We start from the raw sequence: 19,736 nt of genomic DNA on the forward strand, positions 1-19,736 counted from the left end.
AGTGAAAGTCGTATGTGGTATCGCCCACGCACTTGGCAGATGCTTTCCATGCCACAGTGCAAGTTGACTTAGATATGGATACTTGTGTAGCCCCCCCATCTTTGGTCAGAGACCCAAGTCGAAGTGCTTTACAAACACGGAGCCATTTGCACAACAGGCTGCCTACCGAACGCTAACGTGGATTACAGGATCTTTAACGTGATCTGCGTGCGAACACACACGAAGGCGGTTCAGGCACTACATAAATGACGCTTTTCACACACGGACAATGCGATCCATACAAGGACATTAACTTTCCATGCATTTTAACACAAACATTGTCATATCAATCAATCAGACCGAATACTTTGATCTCACTTTCCTTTTCAGCGCCATTTTTTCCCCCCTGCAAGTGGTTGAACCCGAGTGTTCCGATTCGGTCACATGTCCAAGAATCCTGCTACTACTGGCCTGTTTCTATTGGGTACACGCTGATCATAAACCACCCACTGGGAGATAACTGACATCGTGGAAATGTTCGCTACCGTACTATAAAAAAATCCAAAAAAAATCAACATTTCCACCCCGTTTACTTCACCTTGCCGTGCTAAACAACGGCAGGCCCGAACCTCTGGAAATGTAGATTCCGGCTGAGTGCGTTTACAGCTAAGTTTTGTTGCGTTAAGGTGTGTGTGTGTGTGTGTGTGTGTGTGTGTGTGTGTGTGTGTGTGTGTGTGTGTGTGTGTGTGTGTGTGTGTGTGTGCGTGCGTGCGTGCGTGCGTGCGTGCGTGTGTGTGTGCACATGAGAGAGAGAGAGAGGTGGGGGAACAGAGAGATAGAGGAGAGAGAGAGAGAGAGAGAGAGAGAGAGAGAGAGAGAGAGAGAGAGAGAGAGAGAGAGTTAACGACAGTGTCAACATGCAATTTCCTGCACCGTCAGACGCTAAGCCCGACTCAGGCCCCGTGTCCCAAGAACTCATCATAGATGTTAAACTGTTCCAAAACCCACTGAACCCTGCATGCTGCTTATCTCCACCACGAAAAAAAGAAGGAAGGAAGGGAGCAAAAAGAAGAGGAATAAAAGGAGAAATAAAGAATGGAAGAAAAGAAAAAGATAACAAAGCGAGGAAGAAGAAAAAGAAGAATAAACGTAGGAGGAGGGGGAAGAGAAGGAGGAGGCGGATAAAGGGGAGGAGAGGGAGGGCGAGAAGAAAAGAAGAAGAAGAAGAAAGGGAGGAGGAGGAAGAGGAGGCGGGGGAGAAGAAGAAGAAGAAGAAGAAGAAGAAGAAGAAGAAGAAGAAGAAGAAAGGGAGGAGGAGGAAGAGGGGGTGGGGGAGAAGAAGAAGAAGAAGAAGAAGAAGAAGAAGAAGAAGAAGAAGAACAACAACAACAACAAGAAAAAGAAACGGAGGAGGAGACGAGGAAGAAGAAGAAGAAGAAGAAGAAGAAGAAGAAGAAGAAGAAGAAGAAGAGAAGAAGAAGAAGAAGAAGAAGAAGAAGAAGAAGAAGAAGAAGAAGAAGAAGAAGAAGAAGAAGAAGAAGAAGAAACCACAGGAGAACAAGGAGCATCCACGTGCGAATCTCAATATTTGGAGTCAGAATTGAGCAAAAATTAATGTTCATCTGTGGAAAACAAAATCGCGAACTTTTTGATGATCCATTTTGTTGATCTTTATATCTCTGTCAGAAGACGAAAAAGTTACTTTACCACAGATCCACCGCATAATGTACCAACTACATGATTCACAAAAAGTTCAGAACCACTGGGAGACATGGTGAATTTTTCGGCAAACAGTGGTGTTTGCAGCAAGTGTAATAGGCATAACCACAGGCGCTTTCTTTAATTCGTTTTTCAGTGAAAACCCACTGCTGTCATTTATATTTTTTAAACGCATTTTCAAGCTATTCATGGTGTTCGTGTACTGAAATCAGTATGTTTTTAAATCATCTCTCGATTTTTTAACACGAAAACACACACACACACACACACACAAAACCCTGCTTTTATGAAGCGGTCCTTAACCTTTTGTAGTGTCTTTATTTGTATTTGTATTTCTTTTTATCACAGCAGATTTCTCTGTGTGAAATTCGGGCTGCTCTCCCCAGGGAGAGCGCGTCGCTATACTACAGCGCCACCCATTAAAAAAAAAATCCTGCGTGCAGTTTTATTTGTTTTTCCTATGGAAGTGGATTTTTTCTACAGAATTTTGCCAGGGACAACCCTTTTGTTGCTGTGGGTTCTTTTGCGTTCGCCTTCATCTTGGATCCCTCATCTTCATTTATCCCTTCGAAAATGACGTCTTCCTGATACAACAACCTTTCTGAAGCTCTTCCACCCGCCATCCCCCCATTCCCAGCAATCTTATATCCCCCACCCCTCTACCCCTCCCCAATGAAGTGTGACAGCGTTCCTAGTGTTCCCCTCCCTGGTGGAGCGGTGGTCCATTGATTATGCACTTGACTGGAAAGCGTGTGTCTACGGGTTCGATTCTCGCACGGACCATATATATATATATATATATATATATATATATATATATATATATATATATATATATATATATATATATATATGTATATATATATTTTTAAAATTTTTTTAAACCGCCCCGCCCTCCATTAGACCCCGAGTTTTGGTCTGGGTGTTAATCCTTCGGATGAGCCGACAAACCGAGTGCTCGTGTGCAGCGTGCACGTTGCGCACGTTAAAGAACCCACAGCTGCAATAGACCAGTTCCTGGCAATTATCTGAGGAAGCATCCACTTTGATAAATCAAACACACACACACAGACAACGACAACAAAAAAAAAAAAGAAAAAAAAAAAAAAAAAAGGCACGACGACACTGCCCCCGTTCACTCTCCACCACACCCCCCCTCCCTACTCTCCACCTTCCATCATCATCCTCTCCCCAACGAGGTATGAGCATTAATCGAAGAGTGCCCCCTCCCCCTCGCTATAACCTTACACCCCACGTCTTTACACCCTCACCACCTCTACCCCAACCCCCGCCACCCCCCGTCCCCCACCAGCTTGAAGTGTGAATACATTCTTGGAGTTCTTCTTTCACCACACACACACACACACGCACACACGCGCACACGCACACACACGCGAGCGCGCACACACGCACACATAGACACATAAACACAGATAATGTTCGATCCCTCGTCTTCATCTTCGCCACCTTTCTTTTGAAAAAGGAGAAAAAAAACAGAAGAAGTAAGAAACAGGAGAAGAAGAAGCAAAACACACAGACACACACACACACACAGAGATAATGTTCCATCCCTCCCCACCTAAAAAAAAAATAAAAAAAAAAAAAAAGAAGAGGAAGAAGAAGCAGAAAGGAAGCTGCTACCTGTTTCCTGGTGCGGTCGTCCTCAGCGGGGACCTTGGTCTTCCGCACCAGGCGGATGACAGGGGAGCGTTCGGTCGGGGCGCGGTAGGGACTGGCGCTCTGGGAGGCGGGAGGCGTCGTCTGCTGGGACGACCGGAAGGTGAAACGCGCTTGTGCCCCCTTACCGGAAGCCAGCGAAGAGCCGTTCAGAAAGCCGCTACCACCGCCGCCGCGGGTCGAGGAGGAGGAGGAGGCGATCTTGGGGGACTCGGTGGTGAAGGAGCCGCCAGGGTCAGCCGTGCCCGGGTTCTGTCTGGAAGAAGCCAGGCAGCAAAAAATTTATAAGAAATAAGGAAAGAAAAAAAAAGGTGTCATGGCACACTGCAAACCACTGAACGACTCTCCGCCCCTCTCCGGCACACGTACAATATAATTACAAGTGAAAGGAATGTGTACAGACACACACGAACACCTCCCCCCCCCTCCCATCTCCCACATACACCCCAAACACCCACACACCCTTCACACTCCCACACAATCTAAACACCCACACACGCTTCACACTCCCACACATCCTGAACACCCCCACCCCCATCCTGAACACCCCCCGCAAGAACCCCCACCCCCTTTACCCTCGGGTGGCCATGGTGGAGCGGAGACTGCTCATGACCCAGAGCTCCTTGCAGATGCTGACGTAGCTGAAGCTCATGACGCTAAGCGGCAGCAGCAGCATGACCCCCAGCATGTACACCTCGTACAGACGGGAGTGCACCTTGTCCTCCCAGTTCTTCAGGCACCAGTAGGCGCGCCGCCGGTCCCCCACCTCCTTGTGCACCTGGGGAAAGGATGGGAGAGAGGGGGAGTGTTTAATCAACAGGCGTGATATAGACTGTCAAAAAACATGGGGGAAAAATGAAGCGGTATGGACATGTTTCCCGCTCAACAGGACTTGCTATGACAATCTTGCAAGGTACCTTGCAAGGTACAGTTAGAGCCAAGGTACCTTGCAAGGTACAGTTAGAGCCAAGGTACGGTACAGTCAGGGCCAAGGTACCTTGTAAGGTACAGTCAGAGCCAAGGTACGGTACAGTCAGAGCCAAGGTACCTTGCAAGGTACAGTTAGAGCCAAGGTACGGTACAGTCAGAGCCAAGGTACGGTACAGTCAGAGCCAAGGTACGGTACAGTCAGGGCCAAGGTACGGTACAGTCAGGGCCAAGGTACCTTGCAAGGTACAGTTAGAACCAAGGTACGGTACAGTCAGAGCCAAGGTACCTTGCAAGGTACAGTTAGAGCCAAGGTACGGTACAGTCAGAGCCAAGGTACCTTGCAAGGTACAGTTAGAGCCAAGGTACGGTACAGTCAGAGCCAAGGTACCTTGCACGGTACAGTTAGAACCAAGGTACGGTATAGTCAGGGCCAAGGTACCTTGTAAGGTACAGTCAGAGCCAAGGTACGGTACAGTCAGAGCCAAGGTACGGTACAGTCAGGGCCAAGGTACGGTACAGTCAGGGCCAAGGTACCTTGCAAGGTACAGTTAGAACCAAGGTACGGTACAGTCAGGGCCAAGGTACGGTACAGTCAGGGCCGAGGTACCTTGCAAGGTACAGTTAGAGCCAAGGTACGGTACAGTCAGGGCCAAGGTACCTTGCAAGGTACAGTTATAACCAAGGTACGGTACAGTCAGAGCCAAGGTACCTTGCAAGGTACAGTTGGAGGCAAGGTACGGTACAGTCAGAGCCAAGGTACATTGCAAGGTACAGTTGGAGGCAAGGTACGGTACAGTCAGAGCCAAGGTACCTTGCAAGGTACAGTTGGAGGCAAGGTACGGTACAGTCAGAGCCAAGGTACCTTGCAAGGTACAGTTGGAGGCAAGGTACGGTACAGTCAGAGCCAAGGTACCTTGCAAGGTACAGTTGGAGGCAAGGTACGGCACAGTCAGAGCCAAGGTACCTTGCAAAGTACAATCTGAGGAAGCGGCAGACGAGGAAGATAGAGAACGTGGTGGGAAGACGATATCCAAGAATGGACAGTGCAAGGTACAGTTAGAGCCAAGGTGCGGTACAGTCAGAGCCAAGGTACCTTGCAAGGTACAATCTGAGGAAGCCGCAGACGAGGAAGACAGAGAACGTGGTGGGAAGACGATATCCAAGAATGGACAGTGATCAATCCCATTATAGCATGTTGTTCACACTGCAGCCTTTTCCCAGAAAACAAGTTCTTTTGTTTTCTGCAACCGCTTGGCTGTTTCCAAACTCAAACTATAAAGCAGTTTAACGATGACAGTTGTGCCCATGATCCAGGCCATTAGAAATTCAAGAATAATTATCCAACACGAACTATTTGTATTGGGAAATACATGCGACATTAGACAACTTCTTAGATGAATATAGTCACGTAAGCAGCCTTTTATTATCTTCTTCTTTTTTTTTTTTTAAAGTGAATCATGCAAACTGGAAAAAAAAGGTATTGATTTCGGAAAAGTTGTATCGATAAATAGTTGTTGTTTTTGAGACAGAAAAGGGAAGAAAGGAAAAAGAAACGAGTGTGAGAAGGGAGGGAGAGAGCGAACGAGCGAGCGAGCGAGCGAGAGAGAGAGAGAGAGAGAGAGAATAGATAACGAGATAGAGACAGAGACCGAACGAGAGCGAGAGAAAGAGACAGAGGGGGCGGGCGAGCAAGAGAGAGAGAGAGAGAGAGAGAGAGAGAGAGAGAGAGAGAGAGAGAGAGAGAGAGAGGGGGGGGGGGGGGGGGGGGTTCCAAAGAAAATTGAATTCGTGTTGGCCTGTTAACTAGTTTGTATCCCTCCGCCTTCCACAAATGGAAGGTAAATGCAACTGTCACGTTATTTGAGAAGGGGAGGGAGGACAGTGCTGTGCTGAACAGGGGGTAAGACAGGAAGACAGAAGGCACACAGGAAGCTAGACAATGAAACAAAACAAAACGAACAAATAAAACAGAAAAGGGTTGAAAGAAAAACCGCGCCTGACAGAGAGAGAGATTCAGATGGTTATTTTTATATATTTATCTTCTTCTTTTTTCTGAGAGAGAGAGAGAGATAGATAAATAGAGAGAGAGAGAGAGAGAGAGAGAGAGAGAGAGAGAGAGAGAGAGAGAGAGAGAGAACTCGGACAAAAACAAACACAAACAAACAAAACCCAAAAACGAAAAGTTAAGTTGTTAGAACTTCTTTTTTTCATTCTTTTCCCCTTACCTCCTGACGATTGCCATCATTCTAATTTCGTTCTCTTTCACAATCCTATCCCACTCCCTTTACCCACAAGTTTAATTTGGCCTCACCCTCTCTCTCTCTCTCACCCTCTCTCTCTCTCTCACCCTCTCTCTCTCTCTCTCACCCTCTCTCTCTCTTCCCCAACCCGCTCACCCATTAACTCACACGTTCAGCCCGTTGAACCTTGGAATGTCCAAAACACGCACCTGTCTTCGAGAGCAACATTCTCTGAGAGCGCGAGGACAGTTCAGCAAAAAGAAAAAGAAAAAAGTATGAAAAAACAAAGCGAATTATCAGCCAGCCGGCACCATTTTATCCGTTTATTGTTCAAATAAGCATTGCATTGCATTGCATTGTATTGTATTGTATTGCACTGTATCACTCTGTCACAACAGATTTTGCGGAAATCGGACTGCTCCACCTTGGGAGAGTTCGTCGCTCGAACCATCCGTTTTTCTGCCAGCAACTTCATTCTTTTTTTCCCCATCAAGGTGGACTTTCTACGGAAATTTTCAATAGACAACCTTTTTGTTGCCGTGGGTTCTTTTACGTGTGCTAAGCGCATGCTTGCTACACAGGGGGTCTCTATTTATCGTCTTGTCCGCGAATGACCATTTTACTCCCCGGTCAGCCAGCCTCCCTTCCTGGCTGGGCAGCAGCGGTGATTGCGCGGAAGAGGAAGTGACGCAATTCTGCCCATCAGGACACACCAACACTGATGACAGGAGGCCTGCAGCACGTGCTCTGTTGACTCACTGTCACCCCGCTCCTGTCACCCAGCCTTCAACAAACACCCTGACAATTGTGGGCGCTGATATGTCGGAAATTAAATGCGTCAGTCTTTCCAACCATGTTATAGAAAAAAAAAATTCTGTAAAATTCGATATCGATTTGCAATGTGACGAATAAAATTCGACAGGCTGCAATTTGAAAAAAATAGATATAAAAGGTATGTTTTTATGATTTTGTTTTGGACTTATAACACACACGCGCGCGCGCGCACGCACAACACACACACAACACTAGCGACAACCCGTGCTCTTTTAAAATCACACCAGCGCAAAAATATCAAGTGTGATTTGCACTGCAGTAATTGCCTGTCGTTCCAACGACGTAACTCGTAGCTTGCAAATGTTTGTGGGGATGTGCAAAAAGAATCTTCGCTATTTTTCATGCTACTTTATATTTTTGAACAAGAGAGATGAATGACGTCGACTTGCACTGGAACACGCAATATTTATAAGGGGATTAGAATGTGTCAGACAAACCGAGGGTCAGCAACCGTTAGGATGAGACGATAAACTGAAGTCCATTGTGCACCATGCACTTAACGCACATTAAAGAACCCACGGCAACAAAAGAGTTGTCCATGGAAACAATTCTGAAGAAGAATCCACTCTGATATCCATGTGTATGTGTGCGCGTGATTGAAGCCTGACTGAATGGCACAAGAAACGAATGATGAGCGCCTACAGGCAACTGTCAGTCGGCGCTACCTCCCGTGGGGGTGCCGAGGGTCTTTCAGTATAAATAGCATCCCCGCCTTCTGGAAAATCTGTGCTAGAAATTTCCTCTTTTCTATCACTCTTTGTTTCTGCCTTTTTTTTTCTTTCTTCACTGTTGTCTCCTTTTTCTGCCTTCCCAGTCCATTCCGCTTTCTTTTTTCAAGCAAGCCTTGACCCTTTTTTTCTCTTTTCCGCAGTCAGTGATGTACTGTCTGTGCTGTTTTGCTCTGGCGATTGGGTAGTGAGATGTAAACACTGGGATGGGCACTAGCTGCCCATTCTGCAGTGTTATTTGCTTATATGGCCTTTTTAATGCATTTTTTGTTTGGCTTTGAAGTATTGTTTTTTTTGTGTGTGTGTTCCCCCCCCCCTTTTTAACGATTTTTTTTGTGGTAATCTGGGGATGATAAATTAAGCGGGAACGCTGGCGTCCTCAGCATGGCTGGTCTTATATGCCCTAAGGAGCTAAATGGTTGAGATACTGTGTCATGAACTGTGTTTTGAACGTTTGTATTAGTGGTTTTTTATTGTTGATGTGACAGTTTTGTGTTGACGCGGTTGAGCATTTGTATGGTTTGACAGTCCTGATATGGACCTGTGCAGTCGGCTGGACTATAAGCAACAAGGATAAGAACAAGTCGGCGCTACCCAGGTAGGCAGCTTGTGCAAATGGCTGTGTTTGTAAAGCACTTAGAATCTGGTCTCTGACCGAAAATGGAGGCTACATAAATATCCATAACAACAACAAATAACAACTACAATAATAATGATTATCATGATGATGATGATAAAAACAACAATAATAATGATGATGGTGATGATGAAAATCATAATGAAAATGATAATAATGATAGCAACAATAATGATATCATACTCACTATTATTATCATCATCATTATTTTATATATTATCATTATCATAATTATCATTATTGTTAATTTGAACCCACAGACTGAAACTCTTTCAGGAGCAGTTCATGTTCCGCTCTCTTCACTCGGGAATATATCAACTTCCCTTTGTCTGTCTGTCTGTCCACCACGGGCCATCCGCACATCCACGATCCATGCACACCCACGTTTCCTAGCCGATCAAGCTCAAACTGGCACAGGCTTGGGACGTCTTATGTCGTAAACTTGAGGCAAATTTGGAACCGATCCCAAGTTTTATTAAGGAATAACAGCGAATAAAAATTCGAAAGCAAAGCTGCCATTGATGGCCCAGAGGAAGTGTTTATTTACAATTGGATCACAACTCGCGAGTGGAGATTTCAAAGTTATGCAGATTGCGGGATCCTGCCTGCACGTGGCAAACGTTTTTTTCTTTTTCCTTTCTTTTCCCCAAATGTTTGTCTATTTTAATTTGGGATCAATTTTATTTGGACTCGGTTCCCGGACAGGGTGGATGCAAGGAGTGCTTTCTCTGTGTTTTGATCAAGTATTCCCCTGGCCAAGCCGCCAGTTTCCCCTCTGACTGCAGAAGAATCGTCTGCCTGTGCGGGAGGCACGGCGTGTATTCACTGGTGGCCCCGGGCAATTTCCGAACGATCACATCGTTCATTCTTCGGTAAGACACAGCTTTTCCTTTGCGGGTTTTTGTGGCTCTTGTGATCGCCTTCAATTTTATATTCCGTAAGCAGCACTTTGGAGATCCACCACATTGCAGCGGGCAATGTTCTCATATCGACGATGTCATAAAGACCTTTCAGGCCTGAAATATTTGCAGACGACACAAAAATATATGATAAGGTGACAAACAGCACAAAGATCCAACAGGACATAAACAAGCTACAAGAATGGTCAGATGAATGGAACCTTTACTTTAATGTAGCAAAATCCAAGGTGATGCACATTGGCAAAAAGAATGAACAGTTTGAATATACTATGATTGTGAATGATGAAATAAACAAAATAAATACATATGAAGAAAAACATATGGGAGTTACCTTTGATAAAGATTTACCCTTTGATCCTAACATCCAGATTTGAACAAAGCAAATCAGATGATGGGACTCAACAGGAGAACTTTTACCTTTCTAGAAAAGGAGACATTTAGTAGGTCTCCTTCGGTCATGGCTGACCATGGACAGAGTATATCCGACCTAATGTCTAATTGGGCTGTCTGCTTGGACCAAGCAGCGTCGCCTGTGACTATAGAGACCGATGCGAGAGAGACAGTCTCTGTCGCAACGATCACATGTGTAAGCTGATGCTGGTCTGTCGGCTGCCGTCCCTTTTCTGCGAGCTCGCTTTTCTGCTGCAGCAGCTGACAGTTTTTCCTCACCAATCCGTAGCTGATTCTTGAGAGTGCTTCTCCATCTGTTGCGGTCATCTGCAAGGTCCTCCCAGGACTCAGTGTTGATCTCAAGCGCCTTCATGTCACGTTTGCAAACGTCTTTGTATCTCAGCTGTGGGCGGCCGATGCTTCTCTGGCCCGTGGCGAGCTCTCCATAAAGGATGCGACCATCTTCCATGCGGCGAACGTGGCCCAGCCAGCGCAGCCGACGCTGTCTCAGCATGGTATACATGGTCGGGAGGCCAGCGTGAGTCAGGACTTCGGTGTTTGTCACCTTGTCTTGCCAGGAGATGCCGAGTATGTGCCGTAGGCTTCTCAGGTGGAAGGTATTGAGCCTTTTCTCCTGACGAGCATGTGTGGTCCACACCTCACTGCCATACAGCAAGGATTTGTTAGGCCCCATCTTGAATACGCTAATGTGATTTGGAGTCCTCATAATTATCAAGAGACAATCAAAAATGATAGAAAATGTACAAAAGACGAGCTACTAAAATCCTGAGAGAGTGCAAAAACTTCAACTATACAGAAAGATTACATAATCTCCAATTACACTCACTCAAAGGAAGGATGATCAGAGGAGACCTAATTCAATTTTTAAAAATATTCCATAATTATGATGATATTAATGTGCACGTTCTTTTCAAATTCTCAGAAGTTGATTGCACTAGAAATAATGAAGGCAAGATTTTTTTTTTTTATCAGGTATTGCAGGTGTCGTGGAAATAATAGTTTGGATAAACTATAGTGAATCGGACGCCCAGTAGTACTTCAGTAGACGTTCTAGAGTTCGGACGGTGAAGTCCTACCTGTCCATCAAAGTCCTGAATATATGGTAACGTTCTGCTTGTCTGACAAGATTCTACATGTTTTGCATGTCTCGCAAAGTTCTACATGTCTCGCAAAGTTCTGCACGTATGGCAAAGTCATGCGTTTCTGGCATAGTTCTACATGTCTGACAAAGTTCAACATGTCTGCAAAGTCATGCACGTATGGCAAAGTTCTACATGTCTAGCAAAGTTCTACATGTCTGACAAAGTTCTACATGTCTGCAAAATCATGCACGTATGGCAACGTTCTACATGTCTAGGAAAGTTCTACAATGTGTGGCAAAGTTCGACATGTCTGACAAAGTTCTGCACGGATTGCAAAGTCATCCATTGCTGACAAAGTTCTGCACGGATTGCAAAGTCATCCATGTCTACAAAGTTCTACATGCCTGACAAAGTTCTGCACGGATTATAAAGTCATCCATGCCTGACAAAGTTCTGCACGGATTGCAAAGTTATCCATGTCTGCAAAGTTCTACATGCCTGACAAAGTTCTGCACGGATTGCAAAGTTATCCATGTCTGCAAAGTTCTACATGCCTGACAAAGTTCTGCACGGATTGCAAAGTCATCCATGTCTGCAAAGTTCTACATGCCTGACAAAGTTCTGCACGGATTGCAAAGTCATCCATGTCTGCAAAGTTCTACATGCCTGACAAAGTTCTGCACGGATTGCAAAGTCATCCATGTCTGCAAAGTTCTACATGCCTGACAAAGTTCTGCACGGATTGCAAAGTCATCCATGTCTGCAAAGTTCTACATGCCTGACAAAGTTCTGCACGGATTGCAAAGTTATCCATGTCTGCAAAGTTCTACATGTCTGACAAAGTTCTGCACGGATTGCAAAGTCATCCATGTCTGCAAAGTTCTACATGCCTGACAAAGTTCTACATGCCTGACAAAGTCATCAATGTCTGCAAAGTTCTACATGCCTGACAAAGTTCTGCACGGATTACAAAGTCATCCATGTCTGCAAAGTTCTACATGCCTGACAAAGTTCTGCACGGATTGCAAAGTCATCCATGTCTGCAAAGTTCTACATGCCTGACAAAGTTCTACATGCCTGACAAAGTTCTGCACGGATTGCAAAGTCATCCATGTCTGCAAAGTTCTACATGCCTGACAAAGTTCTGCACGGATTGCAAAGTTATCCATGTCTGCAAAGTTCTACATGCCTGACAAAGTTCTGCACGGATTGCAAAGTCATCCATGTCTGCAAAGTTCTACATGCCTGACAAAGTTCTGCACGGATTATAAAGTCATCCATGCCTGACAAAGTTCTGGACGGATAACAAAGTCATCCATGTCTGCAAAGTTCTACATGCCTGACAAAGTTCTACATGCCTGACAAAGTTCTACATGCCTGACAAAGTTCTGGACGGATTACAAAGTCATCCATGTCTGCAAAGTTCTACATGCCTGACAAAGTTCTGCACGGATTACAAAGTCATCCATGTCTGCAAAGTTCTACATGCCTGACAAAGTTCTACATGCCTGACAAAGTTCTACATGCCTGACAAAGTTCAGCACGCCTAGCAGTGTTCTACCTGTGTGGCGCGAGCGTGTGCGTGTGTGTGTGTGTGTCTGAAGAAGGAAAGAAAATGTTGATTGTGTGAAAATGTCCTGGTGGATAACCAATTCTGGAATCGTATGGATCAGCCAAGGAGTCGGGTGTGACACTGCATTTATTTCAGAATTGTACTATGATATAGAAAAATATAAATTAACGTAAGCTAGATGGATAACCAAACAATAAGTTCAGCTATGGGGCTGTCCGTATTTTACATTTCAATTAATTCACTGTCATACATGAGTAGTATGGGATATTTATTAATATTATGTGTGAGAATGTACGAATGTTTGTGTGTTTTTGAACGTGTACTTAAGTTGTTTGTTATTTCCCTTTATCGTGTCTCGCCTTTTCATTTGTCGATTTGCGCCAACACAAGCTGAATTATCCCCCTTGTCCGTAGAGCTATGAAACGCAATTTGCAAATAAAAAAGCGTCAGTGTGTGTGTGTGTGTGTGTGTGTGTGTGTGTGTGTGTGTGTGTGTGTGTGTGTGTGTGTTTCTCTCTCTCACGTGTGTGTGTGTGTGTGTGTGTGTGTGTGTGTGTGTGTGTGTGTGTGTGTGAGAGAGAGAGAGAGAGAGAGAGAGGCAACAGGATGTTGCCCTCAAATTGAACAGATTGCATTCTGAATCTGATGTAGAATTCTTTGAGCATTAACTCAGATAAACAGAGAGAGACTGAGTCAGTTGGTTGTTGAATAACTCAGATAAACAGAGAGAGTGAGACAGAGACTGATATGAGAGTCAGTTGACTGCTGGATAGCATTAAGAGGGTGAAACTGAATCTTGCTTGTGATAAGCAAAGGGCAGTAATTTCCAAGGAAGTTATGAATTTTGTTTTGTTGTTTCTGACGACTTAACTACAAACATTGGTAACTGTTGCACATTGATATATGCAAAAATATTGTATCAAATGAATGAGGGGCTTAAATAGTGATAATAAATCATTAATGATCGGGAAAAGAAAATGGATCAAATAACGAAACATGCAAGAATTTGGTAGTTGACATTATGATGTTGATAGTTTGATTGAGTAGCATTGCAGAAAAAATTCGCAAAATTTAACGTTCTGTTAGAGCGATCTGTACGATAACGATCACAATGACAGTGATGACACTGAAACGAAACTATTTACTGTATATAAGATGGATCACTGCAATGCGTCGACCTCAAATTCAACATCGGAATTAATAGCAAACGAAATTCAGGCAATGTGTAACTCTAACAGAAATATAATGTAATGTGACTTGATGATGGGAAGAACATAAAAACAAGAGAAGCAAATTAAGTCTCCTAGCATTAATTACAGAGTAATTTCCCTTTTTTTACTATCTGCACCAAAGCGTTTGCAAAATATATGAAACTTCCATGATTAGCAAAAGTAGTTCCTGTCTGACAAAAAATGACAATAATGACTGCTCTTGTTGTGTCAGAATATCAGATCAAAGTGCCAAGTTTAGAAAATATAAATATAACAGTAAATGCAGTTTGCATATAATTAGGCTTTTTTTTGGTGCCCATCCCAAAGGTGCAATATTGTTTTAAACAAGATGACTGGAAATAACTGAATTTTTCCTATTTTTATGCCTAATTTTGTGTCAACTGACAAAGTATTTGCAGAGAAAATGTCAATGTTAAAGTTTACCACGGACACACAGACAACCGAACACCGGGTTAAACATAGACTCACTTTGTTTGACTCAATGATTCAACTTTCAACATAAGTGTGATAGCAAAAAAGATGTTTCATAATGCTTTTACCCTCACGTAGGGAGCGTGAAAACGGGACCAGATGGTTTTGATGTTTGTTGTTACGCAACCTTTTCTGTCACATTTACTTAGTATGTTCTGCATTTCATGCTTGCTTATTTGCTCATCTTTTTGTGTCAGCATCCTTTCGCATGATATATTGCACTGAAAATAGAGTCTCAGTTTCATAGAAGACACTTAGAACACGAAAATATTTTCAAATTAGAGTGGAAAAACCAAATCAACCAGCCAAGGAAACACACACACACACACACACACACAAAACTCCACCAACCAAAAGAAAGCACCATACCAAAAATATATATATTTTAACAAAGCGAATACAGATAAGTGCTTTGTCACATCCGTATGCGTTCATTACGACATGGCCCAGTAGTTATGTTAAAGCAGAATACACACACACACACAGACGTACATGTTCACCATGATTATGCAGCTTCTCTACCTTCATGCCCCAGCCCCCCCCCCCCCCCCTTCAGGCACAGAAAAGCCTGGGCACACTACAGGGCAGAAGGACCCCACCAACCTCCCTGTCCCGGCCACCACCCGAGGGGACATAGCGTGTCTCTCCGCTCCCAGCAGGTCTTTGAGGGGGGAGGAGGGAGGAGGGGGAGGGGGCTCTGGTGTGTGTGTGTGTGTCCCCTGCCACCCCCCCCCCCCTTCGCATCTCCCATCCCCCGCTCCTCCTCTCTCAACAAAACACAACAAAAAACATCGGAAGCGGGGAAAAAAAAATGTTATTGAAGACACAATCCTCCTGTCTTATCGGCTGATATTTTTCTTTTCAAAATTTTATTTCTTTTCTGCATCTACTCTTGGCTGATTTCCACCGCGCAAACGTGTGGCTGTCAGCCACATGGAAAGTGAGTAGAAATGCAAAGGTAAGAAAAAATAAAGTAAAAAGTTAGGAAGAAAAAAGAATGAAAAAAAAAGTGGAAAGGTGTCGCAATAAGCAGATACGATATATTGATGATGAACTGATGAAACAAAAAGAAGAACAAAAAAAAGGAAGGAAGCAATGAATAATGGGAATAAAAGGAAACAAGGGAGCAAACAGACAAATAATATCTAATTTGAAATGCCACACTGTAAACGAAGTCCACTCTATATCAAGGATTTGATTTTCAAGACCTCTCCATGACAGAGAGCGAGAGAGGGGAAGAAGGGAGGACAGAAAGGGAGAGAGGGGGTGGAGAGAGAGCGAACGAGCGAGCGAGCGAGAAGGAGGGAGACAGAGAGAGAAATGGAAAGAAAGGTGGATAGACTGTTACATGAAGGTGATTTTGTTTCTCTCATATGACTCATATCTCCCCCTTCTCCCTGACTGGAAGGACATAGCATCTGTCTGTTTATCGGTAAGATGGCTAACTGGAATGACATAGCATCTGTCTGTTCATCGGTAAGATGGCTAACTGGAAGGACACAGCATCTGCCTGTTTATCGGTAAGATGGCTAACTGGAATGACATAGCATCTGCCTGTTTATCGGTAAGATGGCTAACTGGAAGGACATAGCATCTGTCTGTTCATCGGTAAGATGGCTAACTGGACGGACATAGCATCTGTCTGTTTATCGGTAAGATGGCTAACTGGACGGACATAGCATCTGTCTGTTTATCGGTAAGATGGCTAACTGGAAGGACATAGCATCTGTCTGTTTATCGGTAAGATGGCTAACTGGAAGGACATAGCATCTGTCTGTTTATCGGTAAGATGGCTAACTGGAAGGACATAGCATCTGTCTGTTTATCGGTAAGATGGCTAACTGGAAGGACACAGCATCTGTCTGTTTATCGGTAAGATGGCTAACTGGAAGGACATAGCATCTGTCTGTTTATCGGTAAGATGGCTAACTGGAAGGACATAGCATCTGTCTGTTTATCGGTAAGATGGCTAACTGCAAGGACATAGCATCTGTCTGTTTATCGGTAAGATGCCTAACTGCAAGGACATAGCATCTGTCTGTTTATCGGTAAGATGGCTAACTGGAAGAACACAGCATCTGTCTGTTTATCGGTAAGATGGCTAACTGGAAGAACATGGCATCTGTCTGTTTATCGGTAAGATGGCTAACTGGAACGACATAGCATCTGCATGTTTATCGGTAAGATGGCTAACTGGAACGACATAGCATCTGCATGTTTATCGGTAAGATGGCTAACTGGAACGACATAGCATCTGCATGTTTATCGGTAAGATGGCTAACTGGAAGGACATAGCATCTGCCTGTTTATCGGTAAGATGGCTAACTGGAAGGACATAGCATCTGTCTGTTTATCGGTAAGATGGCTAACTGGAAGGACATAGCATCTGCCTGTTTATCGGTAAGATGGCTAACTGGAAGGACACAGCATCTGTTTATCGGTAAGATGGCTAACTGGAAGGACACAGCATCTGTTTATCGGTAAGATGCGTGCACACGCGGGACAGAAGAGCGGAGCTGTTAAGATGGAGCTGTTTTATCGTACCACGAAATGAACTGATATATGTAGGAGAACACTGGATGGATACACTTTATGTTTCTTTCTCTTTCCGTCTCTGTCTCTCTTACAATTGTGGCCTCACAGATATAAAGGGAACCATGTAGCAAACAGCGTTGGCGTCTGTTCGATGTTACGTGAGATGTGGACGTCTCCATACAGTCACAACTATCACAAGCTGAACAATTTTGGAATCATACTTATTTTTTTTAAAAGGGTTATTTGTATATCATGAACCGTAATAGATGTGCGAGAACTGTCTTCACTACAAATAAAAGTGAAATATACCTGAAATATGCCAGTAACAATTTATGAAATGGCAAACGCTTGGCAATTTTTAAAAAAATTTCCGATTCATCTCGTTTATATCAACAGTTTAGCTACGTTCATACTAAGCCAAACCAGTTCCTGACAGCAGCTGACAGGAGCTAGCTGAAAACGGTGCTCATGTCATTTTGCTATTTCCAGGTTTCCCGGCGGTAAGTATTCACACTGGCCACCAGTCATCTCCAGCTGTCTCTAGCCAGCTGTATGATTTGTTACAAGCACACAGATGAGACGGATGGCTGATCTACGGGACGGAACTCTTCAAGGATACTAGCAGTGTGAATCCCAATAATGCATTATTGGTTTCCTTCGTCTTGAAAGCTCCACGGTTGACAGCAACTGGCTGTGTCTGACTGAAGTGTGCTGCTGTGTCAGGCTGACGGCAACTGCTAGCCAGTTGCTGCCTGGTCTGAATGTGAACGTAACCTTATTGGTGTGACACACACCCTCGCCAGCCTTAACAATTCTGTTGTACACATACTGTGCATTTTTGGATCTGGGTCTGCATCAAATTACCATTTTCTATTTCTCATCATCCCCAGTCTGCTGCTCACCCCGCCAAAGTTCATCCAGTTCTGACAAACGTCAGCTGTAATGTTGGTCCCCTGGTGTCGGCCATCACTGATACTTCACCCTGTCTCTGTAAACCACACTCCGTCCTCCCGCAAACACACACTGAGTGTCGGGATTTGTACGCAGAAAGAATAGCGTGCAGATGGAATGTAAACGAACCCGGTGTGAGTGACACTTCAGCTCAGGACGGTCTCCCAGCCTTGTCCCACGGGGGGTTGGGGTTTGCCGACAGGAAACATCGACCGGAAGGAGACGGGAAGAGAAACCGACACTATCCTGCCCAGACTTCACTGGGCATCGACTGTCTGTGGCCAATGGATGGAGTCTGGAAACGAGCTGTGATAGACGTTAGACGTCGGTGGATAGACAGACAGCAGCGATGTAACACAGACTGGTCGGGACACCACACACCTTGCGAAGATCTGGTGGAGCGGTGGCCTAGAAGTGACGCGTCAGCTTGGAAAGCGAGAGAATCACAGCACACTGAATCGAATCCCTCACCCGCTAGTGTTTTATCCCCATCCACAAAACCCTGAATGGTGGTCTGGACGCTAGTCATTTGGATGACACGGAACGCCAAGGTCCTGCGTGCAGCATGTACTTAGCGCAAGTAAAGTAACCCATGGCAACAAGAGTTGTCCCTGGCAAGATTCTGTCAGAAAAACCGAACATTTTGACAGGAAAAAACCCCAAAAATTTGTAGGAAGAAAAAAAGAAAAAAAGAGGCGGTGCTACACTGCAGATAAACTCTCCCTGGGGGACAGCAGTCCGAATTTCACACACAGAAATATGTCGTGACAAAGAGTAATGCAATATGATATAATACAAGATCTCAGTCTTGTTTGTACAAATTCCAGCACATCATAAAACTGGCAGCTGTTCACGGCCACAGAACCGTGCCACGCTATCAGATTTCAAGCAGTCACTGGTTTGGGGTTCGTTAACTTCTTCCGGTTCTTGCACGCAGGGTCAGAAATTAAGGGAGGGGTGGGTGGAGCAGGGGGGGGGGATACATCGTGATTCATTATTGAAATTATTCTGAAACACGAACATAATACATTTAACAACATAGTTAATCTGTGTGTGTGTGTGTGTGTGTGTGTGTGTGTGTGCGTACGTGCGTGCGTGTGTGTGTATGTGCGTGCGCACGGGTGTGTGTGTGTGTGTATGTATGTGCGTGCGTGCGTGCGTGCGCGCGCGCATGTGTGTGTGTGTGTGTGCGTGCAGTGGAAGCCCCTTGCCAGACAAACCTGTCTTCAGCCATCACCTGTCTGAGCTCAGCTTCAGCACTGACAGTGTCATTCTCAGTGTGAGAGGCACAGACGGGGGAGGGGGTGGGTGGGCGGGGGTTGTGAACTGTTTAATATCCAAGCGTCTCTATACTCTCATAAAACCGTTTAATAACCAAACGCATTGATTTCATGGTTACCTGAACCGACCTCTCCGTTTCACATCTCATCGCCGTGACGATCCCTGCAGGGCGTTGTTTCATAAAAAACTGCAATAAATAAAGACTGCAGAATTCTGCCAGACGAGCAGATTGATTCAGTTTTGAACAATACAGTCGGGACCTGGCTGACTGATTTAACGTTGAACAATACGAGTATTGTGGGGACCAAAACCATACTGAATGTTATCGCTGGTATCGAGTTTTCCACTCGATAATATCTATGGTTTTTTTGTTTTTTTTTTCATGCATGAGAAACTCGAACAAGAAACATAGCCTTTCAACTTCTAATATTTCTATAAATCGGGTTGACAGCAAACTTTAGTGAAAGCCAGAAACTCCCCAGATCTTTGTGTGGATGAATCGCTGTCATGAGCTCACAGTCCATTGCTAATGTATG

At 44.5% G+C, this 19,736-nt stretch overlaps 1 pseudogene; it reads right to left on the reverse strand.

The window, feature by feature from the left end:
- Positions 1-19,736, reverse strand: part of LOC143280249 (QRFP-like peptide receptor) — an 84,150-nt pseudogene that overhangs the window by 4,949 nt on the left and 59,465 nt on the right.

Source organism: Babylonia areolata, chromosome 3 (genome assembly GCF_041734735.1).
Source record: "Babylonia areolata isolate BAREFJ2019XMU chromosome 3, ASM4173473v1, whole genome shotgun sequence".
NCBI classification, from domain to species: domain Eukaryota; kingdom Metazoa; phylum Mollusca; class Gastropoda; order Neogastropoda; family Buccinidae; genus Babylonia; species Babylonia areolata.